Source organism: Neoarius graeffei, chromosome 3 (genome assembly GCF_027579695.1).
Source record: "Neoarius graeffei isolate fNeoGra1 chromosome 3, fNeoGra1.pri, whole genome shotgun sequence".
In the NCBI taxonomy this organism is placed as follows: domain Eukaryota; kingdom Metazoa; phylum Chordata; class Actinopteri; order Siluriformes; family Ariidae; genus Neoarius; species Neoarius graeffei.
Window position 1 is genome coordinate 84,448,707 of NC_083571.1, and position 11,895 is coordinate 84,460,601.

Genomic DNA, 11,895 nt, shown 5'->3' on the forward strand with positions numbered 1-11,895 from the left:
CTTCACTGGGTACACCACATCTCTCTCATTTCTCTCTTTCTTCAGCCCTCTTGTGAGTTTAGGTCACAGGTATTCATTTTATAATTTCTGTTTTAATTAATTGATCTCCATGGCTCTGCACAGCCTATACATTAATTTATATTATAACATATTAAAAGAAAACATGTCTTCATCTCAGCACCTTCTTGTCTAGCACCAAAACCATGCCAGGCCACATGACCATGAGAATAGAGGAGAGGGCAGAGGAACAACACACACATGCACACACACGTGTACAGAAAATGAAAGGGCAGGCACACAAAGACACAATTGAACTTTTTCTCCCTATCCCTCCCTTTCTCTTGAGTTCTCCTCTCCTTTAAACACACACACACACACTGCCAGGAGAACCATGTTGTTTTCATTAGTACCCTCTGTGGTTTATGACCCAAATGGCTCTGCTGTAGTCAGGAATTTGATCCAAGCCCCAAACAGAAACCATAGCAACCATTTTTGTGGGAATTTTTTTCTTGCCCCTTGCCCTCATATACATACACATGGCCACATGTGTACACACACACAGCTAATCACTTCTGTATGTGAATTCATATACTGTGGTTGATTTCAAAAACCAACCTTTGGGCCATATAAATGGTAAAACCCTCACACAACCAAATGTGTATACACACACACACACACACACACAGCCATCTGTTTTCATACACAGACTCACACTGATTGAAAAATAAGCCCATAATTATGGAAATAAATTGTGTAGCACAGGAGGTTTACCTGGAGTCAAGCCTTCATGTCCAACAGCTATTCTTTCTGTAGGCAAAGGAAACACACTGTAATGTATCTCTTCTGTTTTCCCCCTTTAACTCATATTTCAATCCAGCGACATCAATATTAATATTAACACAGTTCAACTTTGCTGTCACTCAGCTCATGGCTTGATCTAAACATCAGTCAGTTCCTTACATACTGCTGTATATTTATTAATCCCTGTGTCACTAATGCTGCATGACTGCTAGTTGCCCCATATATGCCAAGTACAACCCCGATTCCAAAAAAGTTGGGACAAAGTACAAATTGTAAATAAAAACGGAATGCAATGATGTGGAAGTTTCAAAATTCCATATTTTATCCAGAATAGAACATAGATGACATATCAAATGTTTAAACTGAGAAAATGTATCATTTAAAGAGAAAAATTAGGTGATTTTAAATTTCATGACAACAACACATCTCAAAAAAGTTGGGACAAGGCCATGTTTACCACTGTGAGACATCCCCTTTTCTCTTTACAACAGTCTGTAAACGTCTGGGGACTGAGGAGACAAGTTGCTCAAGTTTAGGGATAGGAATGTTAACCCATTCTTGTCTAATGTAGGATTCTAGTTACTCAACTGTCTTAGGTCTTTTTTGTTGTGTCTTCCGTTTTATGATGCGCCAAATGTTTTCTATGGGTGAAAGATCTGGACTGCAGGCTGGCCAGTTCAGTACCCGGACCCTTCTTCTATGCAGCCATGATGCTGTAATTGATGCAGTATGTGGTTTGGCATTGTCATGTTGGAAAATGCAAGGTCTTCCCTGAAAGAGACGTCGTCTGGATGGGAGCATATGTTGCTCTAGAACCTGGATATACCTTTCAGCATTGATGGTGTCTTTCCAGATGTGTAAGTTGCCCATGCCACATGCACTAATGCAACCCCATACCATCAGAGATGCAGGCTTCTGAACTGAGTGCTGATAACAACTTGGGTCGTCCTTCTTCTCTTTAGTCCGAATGACACGGCGTCCCTGATTTCCATAAAGAACTTCAAATTTTGATTCGTCTGACCACAGAACAGTTTTCCACTTTGCCACAGTCCATTTTAAATGAGCCTTGGCCCAGAGAAGACGTCTGCGCTTCTGGATCATGTTTAGATACGGCTTCTTCTTTGAACTATAGAGTTTTAGCTGGCAACGGCGGATGGCACGGTGAATTGTGTTCACAGATAATGTTCTCTGGAAATATTCCTGAGCCCATTTTGTGATTTCCAATACAGAAGCATGCCTGTATGTGATGCAGTGCCGTCTAAGGGCCCGAAGATCACGGGCACCCAGTATGGTTTTCCGGCCTTGACCCTTACGCACAGAGATTCTTCCAGATTCTCTGAATCTTTTGATGAGATTATGCACTGTAGATGATGATATGTTCAAACTCTTTGCAATTTTACACTGTCGAACTCCTTTCTGATATTGCTCCACTATTTGTCGGCACAGAATTAGGGGGATTGGTGATCCTCTTCCCATCTTTACTTCTGAGAGCCGCTGCCACTCCAAGATGCTCTTTTTATACCCAGTCATGTTAATGACCTATTGCCAATTGACCTAATGAGTTGCAATTTGGTCCTCCAGCTGTTCCTTTTTTGTACCTTTAACTTTTCCAGCCTCTTATTGCCCCTGTCCCAACTTTTTTGAGATGTGTTGCTGTCATGAAATTTCAAATGAGCCAATATTTGGCATGATATTTCAAAATGTCTCACTTTCGACATTTGATATGTTGTCTATGTTCTATTGTGAATACAAAATCAGTTTTTGAGATTTTTAAATTATTGCATTCCGTTTTTATTTACAATTTGTACTTTGTCCCAACTTTTTTGGAATCGGGGTTGTAAGACTGCACTTTATATTTATCCATGTATCTGCAGCTGTTCAGCAATAAGTAATAAGGAGAACAATAAGGCCATGTGGGTTCTGAAAGCTTTTTGCTGGCTCTCAGCTCTCCGGCACTGGAGCAGGCTGCCTTATTGCTCTCTTGTTTGATGTTCTGTGTTTAATAGCCAAAACCTTTTTGTCATTATAATGGAGTGTGTGCCATTTGCATTGTGGGCTGAGTGGAGTGCTGGCAAGTGGAGTGGAGGAGTGTGTGTGTGTGTGTGTGTGTGTGTGTGTGTGTGTGTGTGTGTGTGTGTGAGTGAGTGAAAGAGACTAAGTGAAAGAGAGAGAGAGATTGAGAGAGTGTTTTAATCTGTCATGCCTGTTTTCATTACTCATGTTAGATGCAACCAGCCACTGATTTATATTGGCACAGTAATGCACCCAAGACAGCAACGGCTGAACTGATTGCCCCAGACTCTCTCTCTCTCTCTCTCTCTCTCTCTCTCTCTGTATGTGTATGTGTGTAGGGGTGACTGCCTCAAGAAAGAACATTCAGGGGGGTGCACATTTGTATTCTATATGTAAGTTGTATCTATTGTGTTTGGGTTGTACAATACAACAATATGATATTGGTATGACCAATTTAATCATTATTTATTTTATTAAGTAATTAAGTAATTTTGTAGCACTGTCTAAGACTATAGTTACTCACAGCAACATGTAGCTGATTGAACGCAGTTGTTTAATCCTCATTTTTCATAGTTAAATATGTTAAAAAGTGGTTGTACAGCCATTAAAATCAAATTGAAAATGTGGTTTGCTGGAGAGTTTTAAAATGCAAAGCAGGTTTTGTAGGATTTTAAAATTCACTGGGTCCTTCATAGTAGCATTTATACAAGGAATTTGGGATGAAAATCTTGTTAGTATGGAAAAATGTACATATAAGGAGGACACACTGCAGTGGTTCAGCTGTAAATTGTTTCCATTTGCCATGGCCTTTCCTTTAAATGCTGTGCAACACTTTAGAGCCAGGACTAGGTGACTGATAACTGACTGATCTGTTATGTTTCAATCTACGATGTGCTATGTAATCCTGTATTGTGCTGCATGCCATCATCAAGCATTGTGCAAACATCAAGTTTCCTTACAACACAAGCGCTTGCTTTTACAACACGGCCTCAGGAGGGCAAACTGGTGTGAGAAAGATGAGAGTGTGTGAGAGGCTGAAGAGCATGTCGGAATGAGAGAAGCAGAGAAACATAAAACAATTAAACATAGCCATTTTCTGTGTGTGAACTGCTTGGTATTCATAATCACCTGGGTACAGCATCGATATCTTTTTCTCCATGTTGATGTCAAACTGTTTTCTTTTCACCTCACTTGATTCATACATAATTTATAGTTTTTGTAATTTGTTTTGAGATTTTAACCCTTTCTGGTGCTGTTACAATGCAAAATGCAATTTTATTGGTATAGATGTGAGTTCAAGAACTTCCACTTTTGCCTCTGATAAATTATTTTCCTGATTGTTTTGCCCTAATTTTGCTGTTTTCAGCACTTTGATTTAGAGCTTTGCCTTTTATGGCATTTTTTGGGCATTGATCATGGCAAATGAACTATCGGAGCCTCGCATGCGCTTTGAGCTTTATAAATGATTTTATAAATGATAGAAATGCCATTCATCAACATATGAGTATGTGAGTATGATGAAAATCGGCAGAATTTTTTTCTGGGTTCAGTTTGGCTTATGAAAAATTCACTCACAAATCTGTTAGAATATTGATAAATGAGTCCCTTAGTGGTGGCACAGTGGTGTAGTGGTTAGCACTGTCGCCTCACCACAAGAAGGTCCTGGGTTCGAGCCCATCAGCCAGTGAGGGCCTTTCTGTGTGGAGTTTGCATGCTATCCGCGTGGGTTTCCTCCGGGTGCTTTGGTTTCCCCCGCAGTCCAAAGGCATGCAGGTTAGGCTAATTGGTAGCTCTAAATTGACTGTAGGTGTGAATGTGAGCGTGAATCGTTGTCTATGTGTTAGCCCTGTGATGACCTGGTGACTTGTCCAGGGTGTACCCAGCCTCTCACCCATAGTCAGCTGGGATAGGCTCCAGCTTGCCTGCGACCCTGTAGGACAGGATAAGCGGCTACAGATAATGGATGAATGGAGTCCCTTGGTTAGTAAACTTAAATATTGTGATACAGTGGTGCTTGAAAGTTTGTGAACCCTTAGAATTTTCTATATTTCTGCACAAATATGACCTAAAACATCATCAGATTTTCACACAAGTCCTAAAAGTAGATAAAGAGAACCCATTTTTAAAAATGAGACAAAATATTATACTTGGTCATTTATTTATTGAGGAAAATAATACAATATTACATATCTGTCAGTGGCAAAAGTATGTGAACCTCTAGGAGTAGCAGTTATTTAAAGGTGAAATTAGAGTCAGGTGTTTTCAATCAATGGGATGACAATCAGGTGTGAGTGGGCACCCTGTTTTATTTAAAGAACAGGGATCTATCAAAGTCTGATCTTCACAACACATGTTTGCGGAAGTGTATCATGGCACAAACAAAGGAGATTTCTGAGGACCTCAGGAAAAGCACTGTTGATGGTCATCAGGCTGGAAAAGGTTACGAAACCATCTCTAAAGAGTTTGGACTCCACCAATCCACAGTCAGACAGACTGTGTACAAATGGAGGAAATTCAAGACCATTGTTACCCTCCCCAGGAGTGGTCGACCAACAAAGATCACTCCAAGAGCAAGGCATGTAATAGTCAGCGAGGTCACAAAGGACCCCAGGGGAACTTCTAAGCAACTGAAGGCCTCTCTCACATTGGCTAATGTTAATGTTCATGAGTCCACCATCAGGAGAACACTGAACAACAATGGTGTGCATGGCAGTGTTGCAAGGATAAAGTCGCTGCTCTCCAAAAAGAACACTGCTGCTTGTCTGCAGTTTGCAAAAGATCATGTGGACAAGCCAGAAGGCTATTGAAAAAATGTTTTGTGGACAGATGAGACCAAAATAGAACTTTTTTGTTTAAATGAGAAGCGTTATGTTTGGAGAAAGGAAAACACTGCATTCCAGCATAAGAACCTTATCCCGTCTGTGAAACATGGTGGTGGTAGTATCATGGTTTGGGCCTGTTTTGCTGCATCTGGCCCAGGACGGCTTGCTACCATTGATGGAACAATGAATTCTGAATTATGCCAGTGAATTCTAAAGGAAAATGTCAGGACATCTGTCCATGAACTGAATCTCAAGAGAAGGTGGGTCATGCAGCAAGACAACGACCCTAAGCACACAAGTCATTCTACCAAAGAATGGTTAAAGAAGAATAAAGTGAATGTTTTGGAATGGCCAAGTCAAAGTCCTGACCTTAAAGTGCATATTACGGATAAATTCAGGAGCAAGATCAATGTAATTCTCCTATTTTATATTAAACTTTGGTCAAATATCTGTCACATTTTGTATTTTGTGCAATTTTTTTACCTTGCGCAATACCAGAAAAATTCAGTTGAAATCAAGCCATTTGAGGCGAATTCATCCGCCTCTGAAAAAACTTGCCATTTGGATTTCCCGGCAAACATTGATTTTCGTGACATCACGTACAGGATGCCTCCTTCTGAATCCTACGTCAATGCTGGTTTGTTTATGAGAAAACGACCTGGTGGTTTTCTGCAAATTTCTTCAACGTTATCACATAATTATTAAAATGGTTAACAGATGTATCATAGGAGGGTATAGCAACACCAATATTGATGGGATTAGTACTCATCATTTTCCAAAAGACCGGACAATGAGAGAGAAATGGGAGCGCTTCATGCAAGGCACCCGGAAAAATTGGCTACACGCTACAGACTACAGCATTATTTGTGGTGCTCACTTCACAAGGCCTGACAACTTTGAGAACTATTTGCAGTGGGAAATGGGCTTCGCGAGGCAACTTGATCTGAAAAAATACGCAGTTCCATCTGTCAGAATGCCCAAAGCAACACCATCTCCATCTGTGTCAGTGTCACCAAAGGAGCCAGCCGTGTTCGTCTCCCCTGACAGAAGGCGAAGTGCCACATCCACTGAGGCCCTCGAAGCCGAGGACCAAGCAGAGCCAAGAAAAAGACCAAGAAAACTGGCAATTCACAAGTTGACTGTTGCCAGAGTAAGAAATAATTCTGACATCTCATTATATTCTTCATCCAAAGGTGAAGTAACATTGCGCTCAGGTGACAATTCCATATTTCAATGCAAAATCGCTAGCTGCTAAACGTGGTCTACACAGGCTGTGCACTGAAACCGTGCAAGCTCTCGCAGCCTGCTGGCAATTCAGCAGGTGACGTCACGAATCTGGCTCCAGACTCCCTTGGGATTTTTCCAGACGTGTTTTGTTATTTTATTTTTTTTCTGCTGTAGACAGATGGCCTTGTGCAAAATTACCCTTCTGGATGAGTGTGTAAAGGGACATACTTTCATATAAAATAAAAACGAAATTGGTCCAGCATATGCACTTTAATCCAATCAAAGGACCTGAAGTGAGCAGTTCATGTGAGGAAACCCACCAACATCCCAGAGTTGAAGCTGTTTTGTATGGAGGAATGGGCTAAAATTCCTCCAAGACGGTGTGCAGGACTGACCAATAGTTACCAGAAATGTTTAGTTGCAGTTAATGCTGCACAAGGGGGTCACACCAGATACTGAAAGCAAAGGTTCACATACTTTTGCCACTCATAGATATGTAATATTGGATCATGTTCCTCAATAAATAAATGACCAAGGATAATATTTTTGTCTTATTTTTTTAACTGGGTTCTCTTTATCTACTTTTAGGACTTGTGTGAAAATCTGATGATGTTTTAGGCCATATTTATGCAGAAATATAGAAAATTAGAAAGGGTTCACAAACTCTCAAGCAACACTGTATATCTCCAATATCATAAAATGCTTTCAAGTACCCTAATGTAAAGTTTGTGTCAAATACAAATTATTGCATTTACACCTAAAAATCCAGCAAACAAGTTTTTTCAACCTGCATGTTCATCCTTCCCTGTCTCTTCAATGGTTAAAATTTTATTCCAGATAAGTTCAAATCAGGGCGGCATGATGGTGTAGTGGTTAGTGCTGTCGCCTCACAGCAAGAAGGTCTGGGTTCGAGCCCCGTGGCCGGCGAGGGCCTTTCTGTGCAGAGTTTGCATGTTGTCCATGTGGGTTTCCTCCGGGTGCTCCGGTTTCCCCCAAAGGCATGCAGGTTAGGTTAACTGGTGACTCTAAATTGACCGTAGGTGTGAATGGTTGTATGTGTCAGCCCTGCGATGACCTGGCGACTTGTCCAGGGTGTACCCTGCCTTTCGCCCATAGTCAGCTGGGATAGGCTCCAGCTTGCCTGCGACCCTGTAGAAGGATAAAGCGGCTAGAGATGATGAGATGAGTTCAAATCACAGAACTTCTTGTGTAGATGCATGAAGTATACGCTACCTTATTTGCTAAGGTGGTAAAAGTTTTATTACTTATCTAAATAAGCAAAAACATTCGTAAACATTGACATAGAGCTCTGAATTCTTCACCCTGGTTAAAGTAGAAAAGTGAAAACTCTTAAATTTACTTAAAGTATGAATGTAAAGCTACATTAAAGATTCACAAAGGGAAAAGGTACAGTATGTGCCTCAAATCATACACGGATTTTACTTACTGATGGTAAATTAGTTGCCCTTTCACCATAGTAGGTGTGGAAACTTTAGCTAAGGCTAACTAACAACTTTTTCTTTTTCTCTCAAAAGTGAACTAGCATGATAATAAATCTGATGATACAAAACTAGTTGAATGCTAATACCTAGCTGTCACAATACAGACTCATGAGAAGTACAAAGTGTTTACATAGTAAGTAATGGGTATGAGGATTCATTCTTGTTGCCACATTTTTTGTTAGGATTTTTTTTCTGTGTCAAGTAAACAATTATAAAGAAATGTAGTGATGTAGGGTTTGAAAATGTAGTCAGTAGAGAGCAAATGTTTGGGTTTTTTTTATGTTGTAACTAAAAGTATTAGGTGAAAGGGGAAAAAAGTACAGATATTTAAAAAGCAGACTTAAGTACAGTTAATACGTAAACTTTCCAGCTCTGCTCACTTGTATAAAAGAGGCATTAGCTGCAGCTCTATGCCTCTAAAGCTTACTATTATACCTGGACCAGTCAGTTGTCCCAGAGGAGTCTGAAGCATTACTCTCTGTGATCTATCTCTCTCTTAATGCAGATTTCTGTAATAGTTCTGGCTGTGTTTATGAGCCTTTGAGTTTTGTGTGTGTGTGTGTGTGTGTGTGTAGCTGCAGTGCTGAAAGGTCATGGAAGCTAATATATGAGAGTGGAGGAGGAGAGACTTGGGTACAGATCCCAGTAGATCAGGCTCATAGGTTCTGCTTTAAAGAGGCCCTTGTTCTGAAGGTCATGCTCTGTTGAGATAAACCTGAAAATACTGCAACAGAGCAAGACCACTTGTGCTGTTTTACCCTTTTAAGCTCTTTCTGTGATAATGCTCTAGACTCATTCCAGACCCCTGGACAAGGAGGGAGTCAGTGCATGTTTTTCTGTAGAAGGGTGTGAGAATGTGGGCTAGTGAGCATGTAGGAGGCAGATCAAGGGCAAAGGAAAGAAAAAAATGCAAAAGGGAGAGGATGTGTGTGTGCCTGGATAATACCATGTCTATGGAGGCTGCAGATTAGTTTTGATAGTTTCCATACAAAAAAAAAAAAAATCCTTCCAAAAAATTTGAGATGGTGTTGGGATGTGGTTTTAGAAAGAACAAACATAATAATAATAATAATAATAATAATAATAATAATAATAATAATAATAATAATGTCATTCAGCATCTCTCATTTCCCAATTTCATGTCAAATAAAATATCAATAATATCAGCCTTGTATTGTTTATCAGACAGTGACAAAAACCACTTTTGTTATGATGGATATAAAAAGTCTACACACCCCTGTTAAAGTTTAAAAGAAATAACCCAGTTTTAATGTGCAGCAACCAAACTCAGATGATAAACAAATAGAAACATTTTAGGGGGGAAAAATGAAAAAACTTACAATAAACTGGTGCACACCCTTTTATAATGAGGCATGTGACATCACAAAAGCCTGCAATTTCAACCTGGGTGTGTAGACTTTTTATATCCACTGTACATCCAATTAGACACATAGGCACACAACCCCCCCACACACACGTACTGTATACAAACCTGTTTAACCCCTGACCAGTGTGTTGTACATTGGAATGTCCTGAGTGCTGTGAATCTGATGTATCTACGTATGTTGTTTTCACTCACTATATAGTGGTCAGTTGATAGGAGATCCTCAGGAACTGAATGAAGACTGGATGAAGCACTCATACAGTTAAAACTTGTAATTATTTTCAAGATGATCTCAGAAAAGTCTTGCACCTAAACTATGAACAAGAGAAGGTAACATATTTATTATTTGGGCTGAACATGATTCCAAAAAACCTAAGAGACCATTTTTTCTTTAACTTCTCTTTCTTTCTTTTTTCTTTCTCTCTCTCCTCAGAACCAAAAGCCATAAATTGGGAATGCTGGATGGAAAAACCATATGGCTAATGAAATGAAACTCCTAGCGACGAGCAGATGCAGTGATTTGTTACAGTAATTTTAGTAGCATTCAGATTCATGGGCTTAAAGACCTGTGGCATATGGGGAATGCTTATAACCCACATATAACTAAGGCTTGTAGCTTTCCCAGGCTCTTTATCAGCTGGATTGGCTCTTTCTCTCAGTGTTAGGCCAAATAGAAGGCAAGTTCCATAAACTCTTTGAAAATATCAGCACTGCCCTGTGATTACTGTCCAATTATGCACCCTAAAACACAATAAGCAGGCTGCCAGAAGAACACGAAGTGATCAAAGCAACCACATTAATACAGAACGCTGCAGTTTAAAAATAAGCCCAAAATGGGTTGGATAAGATCACATCTTCTAGCCATAGCTGTTTTCATTTCTCATTAGGTGTAGTACTGATCAAAAGTAACAGTACATCTTGCCCTGTGTCTCTGTTTGGCCTTTGTTAGATGTGCACAGAGTGCAGTGTGTATTTTGTACGGAGTAAGATAGGGCTGATATGTGATACTAGTTGACATGTGGAACCCTATCAGACCCATGGAATAATGGAACACATTTTGTACATATGGGTTACGCACACACACTACACATAGACAAACATGCATATGTATGTATGTATACAGTCTTTCCTCACACCCACTTGTGAAAATCTGAAAACAAACCCGAGGACACGCCGACTAGAAGCCACTGACATATAAATACATATACAGTACTAAACATTTATATAGACACACAAACACCTGCACACACTCTCTCTCACAACACTTAATCCCACACCCTGAGACTCATTCCAGGCCAGACATACGTACATTACTCTGGGAGGCACAGCAGTAGTAAATAGTAGTGGGAGCTACACCACAAAGACAGACTGTCTGATTCTCCCGAGGATATTTGTCTATGTGACAGCATTTACATAAAGTTTAAATAGGAATCAGTGTCTGTCACTAATAAATTTTTTGACAGCCATCTTTGTAGTCAGGTATTTGAGAAATGTGTTTGATCCGTAGATTAAGTTGCATGATAGGTATGCTGTATAGAGGGTGTGTGCACGCATATGTATATAATCTCTTCCTCTCACAGAGCACACACATACACACGCCTACACTCATAAATCAGGGGTCATACAGATACTTCAACATAAAATCCCAGAAACATTCAACCACTATTTAATTTTAAGGATGTTTATTGAATAATATATTTTTTTCCCCAGTTAGGTGTCACATCATTAGCTCAGGAAATATAAGCTAGAGTGTTGGGTGTCAGGTGTGAGGTCTATAGAAGTGCAATAACTGCTTAGTCTGGAAGTTTACAGCTTCTTAATGTTGTGTTTGTGAATTAAGAACTATTGTGTTTCCTGTCCAATATCAAACATACTATTAGGCCAGTCTCAAAAAGCAATTTAGACTGATGTCATAAACAAACTTGGCCCAGCCTGTTGGACAGTGAATTCCTATCTTGATTGCTGTCATTAGTTTTGCACAGGCCAATGTTTTGATGTCCAGTAATTATATGTTATTGTGTCTCGAGTTGGGCTTCAAATGCATCTTTCTCTGGTATGTAGTAAACACAAATTATACAATGAATTCAAGTTAAAGTTCAGCTTAGTTGTTGTAGTTAGTAGTGTATTTTGACTCCATTAATACCAA